Source organism: Entelurus aequoreus, linkage group LG12, assembly GCF_033978785.1.
Source record: "Entelurus aequoreus isolate RoL-2023_Sb linkage group LG12, RoL_Eaeq_v1.1, whole genome shotgun sequence".
In the NCBI taxonomy this organism is placed as follows: domain Eukaryota; kingdom Metazoa; phylum Chordata; class Actinopteri; order Syngnathiformes; family Syngnathidae; genus Entelurus; species Entelurus aequoreus.
The window spans coordinates 51,109,040-51,120,178 of NC_084742.1; positions in this window are offsets into that span (position 1 = coordinate 51,109,040).

An 11,139-nucleotide genomic window follows, 5' to 3' on the forward strand; every position below is an offset into this window, starting at 1 on the left:
GGCTGGGCATTGCTCTGGTGTATCGTCAAATTCGGAATAGGATGGCAGCCACTCAAGGGGCCCAAAGGCTGTTCAACGCAATGGAAGGATTGGGTCGGGCTGTTGGAACACAGACTGGAGTGATTTCTGATTTGAATCGCAAAATGGATATCATCTTGGAGAAGTTTGCCGAGAAAGAATAATTAAATTGGAATTGAGAGAGCCAGCACGGACACAGAGCAGGAATGTCATTGTTTTGACTGCTCGAAGAAAAACAACATCTTAATCTACGATTCGACTCCCTCGAATGGCCTTGATGCTATCAGGAACAGGCTGTTCTGAAGAACTCCCCCGGGGACTCCTCAAAGATGGACGCTTCTGACCTTCCTTTTTTTCAACAAGCACCTGGTGTCGAACTTTTGAGATCGTACTCAGTCCACAATGACATTTCAACGTCTCACCCAAGTTAATTGGGCATACATGCACGCACACGCCCCTCCCCAAATCAACGCCTTCACCACTGCTTAATTCCTCTGGGGTTGTGGGGGCTGAGTAGCGCTTTATAGCGGCAGCCTGCCTCCAGGGTCCCAACTCCCCCCTCCTCTGTTGCGAGTTAGAATAAATGATAAATGGGTTATACTTGTATAGCGCTTTTCTACCTTCAAGGTAGTCAAAGCGCTTTGACAGTATTTCCACATTCACCCATTCACACACACATTCACACACTGATGGCGGGAGCTGCCATGCAAGGCGCTAACCAGCAGCCATCAGGAGCAAGGGTGAAGTGTCTTGCCCAAGGACACAACGGACATGACTAGGATGGTAGAAGGTGGGGATTGAACCCCAGTAACCACTCTACCAACTTCGCCACGCCAAGTTGTTGTGATTACATGTACCATGTTTATGTGTGCCATGCTATGTGAGGTTTTTTCCTCGGACTCAGTCTGGACCCCTCCTGAGGGTCCAGCCGTAGACTGATATTTTTTTTACTCTTCCCCCTTTCCCAATGTCACCTTTTTCCCACCTTTTTAAGGAGCGCTGTAAGTGGCTGATCCGTTGGCGGTCCCGTCTTGTCCCCCTGTAACGTATGTCTGCTCTTAGTGGGATTGTGCCGGAAATGTAATTTCAGTTCTTATGTGTCTTGTACATGTTAAGAATGGACAATAATAAAGCTGCTGTCAATATGCGCCACACTGTGAACCCACACCAAACAAGAATGACAAACACATTTCGGGAGAACACCCGCACCGTAACACAACATAAACACAATAGAACAAATACCCAGAACCCCTTGCAGCACTAACTCTTCCGGGACAGCTACAATATACACCCCCACTACCACCAAACCCCTCCCCCCCAAACCCGCCCACCTCAACCACGCCCCCCCCCGCCTCAAACCCCACCGCCCCATCTCCCGAATTCGGAGGCCTCAATGTTGGCAAGTATACACTAAACATGAAGTACACGCTTGTGTACTTATGGACTAAGTACATCATATCAAAAGATGATTCTTGGTTTTTATTCTAATTAGTGTCCAATAAGCTCAAATAGCAAAGAGAAATTTAAAAAAAGCATGTAAACAAACAAACTTAAGAGGTTGAAAAAGCAAATGGATGGCACAGAAAGCCAAAAGGCTTGTTTCCATTGTGGTCCATGAAATATTCATCACATTTGATACATTCAATAATAAAAGACATATAACCTGTAACATGTATGTAAAAAAAAACATGTAAAAAAAATGGATAAATTATGTACATATACACAGTATACATGTCAGGGGATTTGAAAAACAATATTTACCAAAAATGGGGGGGAGGTATGTACACTATGTCCATGACACTATGTTCATGACTATGCACATGTTGACTCCAAGAGTGTGCAAAACAGAATGAGAAAATATCATCATCATCGGCGGTCACTCGAACGAGTATGACGATCCTCCTGGTAAGGGTGTATCTCTTTATGGAGGATGCCTGTGCGTGACTTTGTTTAACGTGGGGAGACTGGTGCACAGACAGTCACCACACCATCCTTGACAGAAATCGGGTCAGGGTCCAGTGGCATGGAGTCCAAGACGACTGGGGACCCTTTTCTGCTGCAGCCTTCTCCCGCCATCGCAGCTGTTGTGGTAGTTCTTAAATCTACCGTCTTCCGCCTGCTCCGCCGTTGAGGTCTTCACCGTATCCCTGGCTAGGGGGCAGTCAGGTACTAGGCCTTTGCCAAGGGCCACCTGGGGTAACAGTAGTAAAGGGGTTAACCTCCTGGTGCCGGATGCACTTTAACCACATATAAACCTGCTTGATGCTTCGGAAAGTTGCTCGGGATAAATTTTGGTTCTGATCAGGTAGCGGCCACGCAGTCTGATAGTTTATATATCAATGATGAAATCTTAACATTGCAACACATGCCAATACGGCCGGGTTAACTTATAAAGTGCAATTTTAAATTTTGCGCGAAATATCCTGCTGAAAACGTCTCGGTATGATGACGTTTGCGCGTGACGTCACGGATTGTGCGGAAGTGAACAAACAGCGTCTGTTTTCATCGCAAAATTCCACAGTATTCTGGACATCTGTGTTGGTGAATCTTTTGCAATTTGTTTAATGAACAATGAAGACAGCAAAGAAGAAAGCTGTAGGTGGGATCGGTGTATTAGCGGCTGGCTGCAGCAACACAACCAGGAGGACTTTGAGTTGGATAGCAGACGCGCTATCCGACGCTAGCCGCCGACTGCACCGATGATCGTGGTGAAGTCCTTCGTCGCGCCGTCGATCGCTGGAACGCAGGTGAGCACGGGTGGTGATGAGCAGATGAGGGCTGTCGTAGGTGGAGAGCTAATGTTTTTAGCATAGCTCTGTCGAGGTCCCGTAGCTAAGTTAGCTTCAATGGCGTCGTTAGCAACAGCATTGCTAGGCTTCGCCAGGCATTAACCGTGTGGTTACAGGTCCAGGGTTTAGTTCAGTGTCTCCTGAGAGTAGAAGTAATAGTAGTATTGTTGATCTTCGGTCTATCCTTCCAGTCAGGGGCATGTTTCTTCTGTTTCTATCTGCATTTAAGCACGATGCTATCACGTTAGCTCTGTAGCTAAAGTGCTTCACCAATGTATTGTCGTGGAGATAAAAGTCACTGTGAATGTCCATTTCGCGTTCTCGACTCTCATTTTCAAGAGGATATAGTATCCGAGGTGGTTTAAAATACAAATCCGTGATCCACAATAGGAAAAGTAGAAAGTGTGGAATCCAATGAGCCCTAGCTTGTACCTAAGTTACGGTCAGAGCGAAAAAAGATACATCCTGGCGTCCTGCACTGCACTCTAATCCTTCACTCTCACTTTCCTCATCCACGAATCTTTCATCCTCGCTCAAATTAATGGGGTAATCGCCCCTTTCTCGGTCTGAATCGCTCTCGCTGCTGGTGGCCATGATTGTAAACAATGTGCAGATGTGAGGAGCTCTTCAACCTGTGACGTCACGCTACTTCCGGTTCAGGCAAGGCTTTTTTATCAGCGACCAAAAGTTGCGAACTTTATCGTCGATGTTCTCTACTAAATCCTTTCAGCAAAAATATGGCAATATCGCGAAATGATCAAGTATGACACACAGAATGGATCTGCTATTCCCCTTTAAATAAATAAAAATTCATTTCAGTAGGCCTTTAATAACATCCTGTAATTTGATTATGATATTGTTATTTGTTTTATCGTCTGATAGATTAGAATGACCAACAATGGGAGCATTTTAAATTTCTGCCAGACTCAATTCCACCTATTTGACTGATGAACATTATCACATACCTGTAGTTTGTTACGAAAGCAGAAATAATGACAAATAAAGACAGAATGCTACCATGTAAGTGTAAAAAAAACAAAAAACAAAGCATTGATAACTACATGTTCTATTTTTTTCTGAAAAAGAAAACAATCTGAAGTTGTCTTTATTTTTAGGTTATCATGCCATGATTGTACCAGTCCGGGGAACAGATTTTCCTCCATGTGGCCCCTGAGCTGAAATGAGTTTGACGTACAAATGTTTTAAATCCGATTTTCCTTTGACTTTACAGCGCTTAAGTCAGGGGTGTCCAAACTTTTTCACTGAGGGCCGCACACGTAAAAATTAAAGCATGTGGGGGCCATTTTGATATTTTTCCTTTTTAAACCATAAGAAAATATATGGATTTTTTATTTTATTTTACCTTTAGGGGTCCCGGGGACCATAAAGGGTCTCAGTCATTACATTGTTAAAAATAAGTCAAATTATTATTATTATTTTTTATTTAGAATAAATCTCTATATCAACTTCAAGTCGATATAAAGTAATAAAAAAAAAGGTTTTGTGGCTTTTATGTCAAAAACAGCTTTGTTTTTTATAGTAAAACTGAAATATGCAGTATTTAGTAATTAGAGCCATAAAAGATCAATAATGCATGGATTTTAATTCCTTAATATTTTTGAGTAATCACAGTGAAAAGATAAATAAAATACCACTAAATATATTTGGGATCCAAAAGGTGCCCCACTCATAAAGTGATACGTTTTTATTAGGTTTTTCTGTTACATTCAACACTTAAGTTACGAGATCAACTTCAGATTTATCTGTCGATTTTACGTTTGAACTATTATTTTGTTTGTTTTATGCTCTTTTGTCAAATAAAACATTGATGTTTTTATATGGCAACCACACAATATATGCAATATTTACCACATAAAACATTTTAAAGTGGAATATTTGAAGTAATTGGAGCCTTGAAAATAATTCATTACAACATGGATTTTTTTGTCATTATTTTTTTTTGTAGGAGCAATGGCAAAAAAAGAATAATAAAGAAAGACAAAAGAAAAAAAAACAGCCTGCATGGCAGCTTTGTGTCAACATTGCAACTTTTCTCGTTAGATTTCACCTCATTCATTTTTATTTTTGCAATAGCATTTCCAGAATGTGTGGCGGGCCGGTAAACAATTAGCTGGGGGCCGCAAATGGCACCCGGGCCGCACTTTGGACACCCCTGGCTTAAGTGGACGTTTTTAGAGTTCTTAACAGTAACGCTAGTGTAAAATGAAGTGAATGGCCGCTGTTTGACAAAAACCAAACAACTCATCCTTTGAACAAAAGAACCTTTTTAGCTCTCGGTAGTCCAACCACTTGCCCGTTAGTGTAAGTTTTAGTGGAGCCAAATTGATGCTTGTCACATTGTAAAAATGTCATATACAGATATTGTTATGTGGATATGTCATTTTACTTTTTCAGATTGAGTTGCCTTTTTTTTTTTTTTGCTATATTTATTCATTTGATCAAGAATTTAAAAATATTCATGTAGTGTACCATCTTCAACACATACCAAATGTGTAAAGCTCAGGAATGTTCCACACTGGCTTGAATGGAAACAAGTAGTGTGTCTTCCTCTAGTGGCCAATGCAACAAAGCAGCAGCAACAAAGTTGTGCCAGTTCACTCGTTTGAATGGTGGCAAAAATGTTCGCTCTTTTTAGTAGAAACATCCAAAACCAAATATTGGTATCAAAAAGCTTCAATCTACCAAAACACTACAATTATGGCCAAAAACACCGAAACTTATTTTGTGTTGAAAACTTGGAATGTTTGTCATAAAGCAGGTCACATGTGTGGAAAATACTACTTTTTACTTCATTTAATTGCAGTTGTGTACAAGCAGCACTTACATCGTATCAATATTTTAATCAATATTCACTTGCATGATATCAATATTTTAATCAATATTCACTCCCATGATCCTAGGAGCTATGTTGTCCGGGGGCTTCCATGCCCCCTGGTAGGGTCTCCCAAGACAAACAGGTCCTAGGTGAGGGATCAGACAAAGGGCAGCTCGAAGACTTCTTTGGAAATACAAGAACCGAGACTCAGATTCCCCTCGCCCGGACGCGGGTCACCGGGGCCCCCCTCTGGAGCCAGGCCCGGAGTTGGGGCACGATGGCGAGCGAGGTATGGGTTCACCACGCATAGCAGGGGCCATGGCGGTCGGGTGCAATGTGAGCTGGGCGGCAGCCGAAGGCAGGGCACTTGGTGGTCCGATCCTCGGCTACATAAGCTAGCTCTTGGGACGTGGAATGTCACCTCGCTGGGGGGGAAGGAGCCTGAGCTAGTGCGCGAGGTGGAGAAGATCCGGCTGGATATAGTCGGACTCACCTCGACGCTCAGCCAGGGTTTTGGAACCAGTTCTCTCGAGAGGGGCTGGACTCTCTTCCACACTGGCGTTGCACGCAGTGAGAGGCGACGGGCTGGGGTACAAATTCTTGTTGCCCCCCGGCTCAAAGCCTGCACGTTGTAGTTCAACCCGGTGGGCGAGAAGGTAGCTCCCCTCCGCCTTTGGGTGGAGGGACGGGTCCTGACTGTTGTTTGTGCTTACGCACAAAACAGCAGTTCAGAGTACCCACCCTTTTTGGATACACTCGAGGGAGTACTTGAGAGTGCTCCCCTGGGTGATTCCCTCGTTCTACTGGGGGACTTCAATGCTCATGTTGGCAACGACAGTGAAACCTGGAGAGGCGTGATCGGGAAGAATGGCCGCCCGGATCTGAACCCGAGTGGTGTTTTGTTATTGGACTTTTGTGCTCGTCACAGATTGTCCATAACGAACACCATGTTCAAACATAAGGGTGTCCATATGTGCACTTGGCACCAGGACACCCTGGGCCGCAGTTCCATGATCGACTTTGTAGTTGTGTCATCGGATTTGCAGCCTCATATTTTGGACACTCGGGTGAAGAGAGGAGCGGAGCTTTCTGCCGATCACCACCTGGTGGTGAGTTGGCTGCGATGGTGGGGGAGGATGCCGGACAGACCTGGCAGGCCCAAACGCATTGTGAGGGTCTGCTGGGAACATCTAGCAGAGTCTCCTGTCAGAGAGAGTTTCAATTCCCACTTCCGGAAGAACTTTGAACATGTCATGAGGGAGGGGCTGGACATTGAGTCCGAGTGGACCATGTTACGCACCTCTATTTTCGAGGCGGCTGATAGGAGCTGTGGCCGCAAGGTAGTTGGTGCCTGTCGTGGCGGTAATCCTAGAACCCGCTGGTGGACACCAGCGGTGAGGGATGCCGTCAAGCTGAAGAAAGAGTCCTATCGGGTTCTTTTGACTCATAGGACTCTGGAGGCAGCGGACAGGTACCGACGGGCCAAGCGGTGTGCGGCTTCAGGGGTCGCGGAGGCAAAAACTCGGACAGGGGAGGAGTTCGGAGAAGCCATGGGAAACGACTTCCGGACAGCTTCGAAGCGATTCTGGACCACCATCCGCCGCCTCAGGACGGGAAAGCAGTGCACTGTCAACACCGTGTATGGTGTGGATGGTGTTCTGCTGACCTCGACTGTGGATGTTGTGGATCGGTGGAGAGACTACTTCGAAGACCTCCTTAATCCCACCAACACGTCTTCCTATGAGGAAGAAGTGCATGGGGAATCTGTGGTGGGCTCTCCTATTTCTGGGGTTGAGGTTGCTGAGGTAGTTAAAAAGCTCCACGGTGGCAAGGCCCCGGGGATGGATAAGAGATATGAGTTCCTTAAGGCTCTGGATGCTGTGGGGCTGTCTTGGTTGACAAGACTCTGCAGCATTGCGTGGAAATAAGGGGCGGTACCTCTGGATTGGCAAACCGGTGTGGTGGTTCCTCTCTTTAAGAAGGGGAACCGGAGGGTGTGTTCCAACTATCGTGGGATCACACTCCTCAGCCTTCCCGGTAAGGTTTATTCAGGTGTACTGGAGAGGAGGCTACGCCGGATAGCCGAACCTCGGATTCAGGAGGAACAGTGCGGTTTTCGTCCTGGTCGTGGAACTGTGGACCAGCTCTATACTCTCGGCAGGGTCCTTGAGGGTGCATGGGAATTTGCCCAACCAGTCTACATGTGCTTTGTGGACTTGGAGAAGGCATTCGACCGTGTCCCTCGGGGACTCCCTGTGGGGAGTGCTCAGAGAGTATGGGGTATCAGACTGTCTGATTGTGGCGGTCCGCTCCCTGTATGATCAGTGTCAGAGCTTGGTCCGCATTGCCGGCAGTAAGTCGGACACGTTTCCAGTGAGGGTTGGACTCCGCCAAGGCTGCCCTTTGTCACCGATTCTGTTCATAACTTTTATGGACAGAATTTCTAGGCGCAGTCAAGGCGCTGAGGGGATCTGGTTTGGTGGCTGCAGGATTAGGTCTCTGCTTTTTGTAGATGATGTAGTCCTGATAGCTTCATCTGGCCAGGATCTTCAGCTCTCCCTGGATCGGTTCGCAGCCAAGTGTGAAGCGACTGGGATGAGAATCAGCACCTCCAAGTCTGAGTCCATGGTTCTCCCCCGGAAAAAGGTGGAGTGCCATCTCCGGGTCGGGGAGGAGACCCTGCCCCAAGTGGAGGAGTTCAAGTACCTCGGAGTCTTGTTCACGAGTGAGGGAAGAGTGGATTGTGAGATCGACAGGCGGATCGGTGCGGCGTCTTCAGTAATGCGGACTCTGTATCAATCCGTTGTGGTGAAGAAGGAGCTGAGCCGGAATTTATGTTCGCTCACATGGTATCAAGATTTTAATCAATATTCACTCACATGGTATCAACATTTTAATCAACATTTAGTCACATGATATCAACATTTTATTCAATATTCACTCACAAGATATCAATATTTGAATCAACATTTACCCACATGGTATCAACATTTTAATCAATATTCACTCACATGATACCAACATTTTAATCAATATTCATTTACATGATATCAACATTTTAATCAATATTTACTCACATGGTATCAAGATTTTCATCAGTCTTCACTCACATATCAACATTTTTATCAATATTTACACACATGATATCAACATTTTAATCAATATTCACTAACACATTAAGAAGAAGAAGTAGAAGTAGAAGTAGAGGAAGAAGAAGAAGAAACACCACCTTTAGGCTACTGTGTAGTCCTTGAGGCAAGTCCAGTAGACATAGTAGACATAGTAGAGATAGAGTATCAACGATGTTTCAGAGGCGTGTCTTCCAGCAGTCGTCTGCATGGTTGGCTAACATGTGTTATTGTATGTTTGTGTCGAGTGGTGTCAGACATTGAGGTTTATAATAATGCTAGCAAGCAGCTATTGAGCAGATACGCAGCAGTTGTCCAATGAAAGGTTGTACAAAAACTTTCAAGTTCAAATTCTCCTTTACCACTCACATGCCCAGACATTTTTAGACTTGTATTGGTGACTTGTAGTGTGCCCAGTCATCATACCCCAAGTACCAGATTTAGCCCAATGAATACCACTACAACAAATATGAAGACTGGTTAGAGTATGTTATAAAAAGCCCAGGCACCGATCCAATGGGTGCTTCGGGGCCCGAGCACCCACGTGGGATTGATGGCCAAATGTTTCTCTCCACCAAGCAAAAACCACGCATGCGCAGAAAAGTAGCGGCAGATTTACCGCCCGTCCAAACACCCACTGGCAGAAATGTAGATTGGCGCCTATAATTAGAAGGTAGATAATATTATTACAAAAGTGTATATATGTGTTTAAAGGCCTACTGAAACCCACTACTACCGACCACGCAGTCTGATAGTTTATATATCAATGATGAAATCTTAACATTGCAACACATGCCAATACGGCCGGGTTAACTTATAAAGTGCAATTTTAAATTTCCCGCTAAACTTCCGGTTGAAAACGTCTACGTATGACGACGTATGCGCGTGACGTCAATCGTTGAAACGGAAGTATTCGGACACATTGTATCCTATGCAAAAAGCTCTGTTTTCATCTCAAAATTCCACAGTATTCTGGACATCTGTGTTGGTGAATCTTTTGCAATTTGTTTAATGAACAATGGAGACTGCAAAGAAGAAAGTTGTAGGTGGGATCGGTGTACTAGCGGCGGACTACAGCAACACAACCAGGAGGACTTTGAGATAGATAGCAGACGCGCTAGCCGCCGACCTCACCTTGACTTCCTCCGTCTCCGGGCCGCCGACCGCATCTGTGATCGGGTGAAGTCCTTCGTAGCACCGTCGATCGCTGGAACGCAGGTGAGCACGGATGTTGATGAGCAGATGAGGGCTGGCTGGCGTAGGTGGATAGCTAATGTTTTTAGCATAGCTCTGTGAGGTCCGATTGCTAAATTAGTTTCAATGGCGTCGTTAGCAACAGCATTGTTAAGCTTCGCCAGGCTGGAAAGCATTAACCATGTATTTACAGGTCCATGGTTTAATAGTATTGTTGATTTTCTGTCTATCCTTCCAGTCAGGGGCTTATTTCTTTTGTTTCTATATGCAGTTAAGCCCGATGCTATCACGTTAGCTCTGTAGCTAAAGTGCTTCGCCGATGTATTGTCGTGGGGATAAAAGTCACTGTGAATGTCCATTTCGCGTTCTCGACTCTCATTTTCAAGAGGATATAGTATCCGAGGTGGTTTAAAATACAAATCTGTGATCCACAATAGAAAAAGGAGAGAGTGTGGAATATAAACATTCACCATATGTAGAACATGATTAAATAAAACTTGCTCAGTGGCCTAGTGGTTAGAGTGTCCGCCCTGAGATCGGTAGGTCGTGAGTTCAAACCCCGGCCGAGTCATACCAAAGACTATAAAAATGGGACCAATTATCTCCCTGCTTGGCACTCAACATCAAGGGTTGGAATTGGGGGTTAAATCCCCACAAATTATTCCCGGGCGTGGCCGCCGCTGCTGCTCACTGCTCCCCTCACCTCCCAGGGGGGTGAACAAGGGTGATGGGTCAAATGCAGAAGACAAATTTCACCATACCAAGTGCGTGTGTGACAATCATTGGTACTTTAACTTGAATTTAATGTGCTGACACTTCATCGATCCTGTCACTAGATGGAGATGTTGACCGCTTTAAGATGGCGGCCCTGCGGCTCGTCAGCGCCAATAGACAGCAGCGGTCATTGCGGCATCGCTGTATATATCATCGTTACTTAGGAAAACACGAACGATCCACGCATGCTCGAAGGCAACGTCACTTCCTGTCTACTTGGTTTACAGCAGGTTTTGTAATCTTAATTTGAAATTACACACACTGAAAATAAACAAACAGTGTGCTCAGCAGCCTTCAATGGCAAATAAATTTGTTTTTTTAACTTCTTTATTTACATCAATTCACAATACTCATATAGGTTTAAGCTAAAATGTCGTGTTTAAAACCAAATACGGGAGTT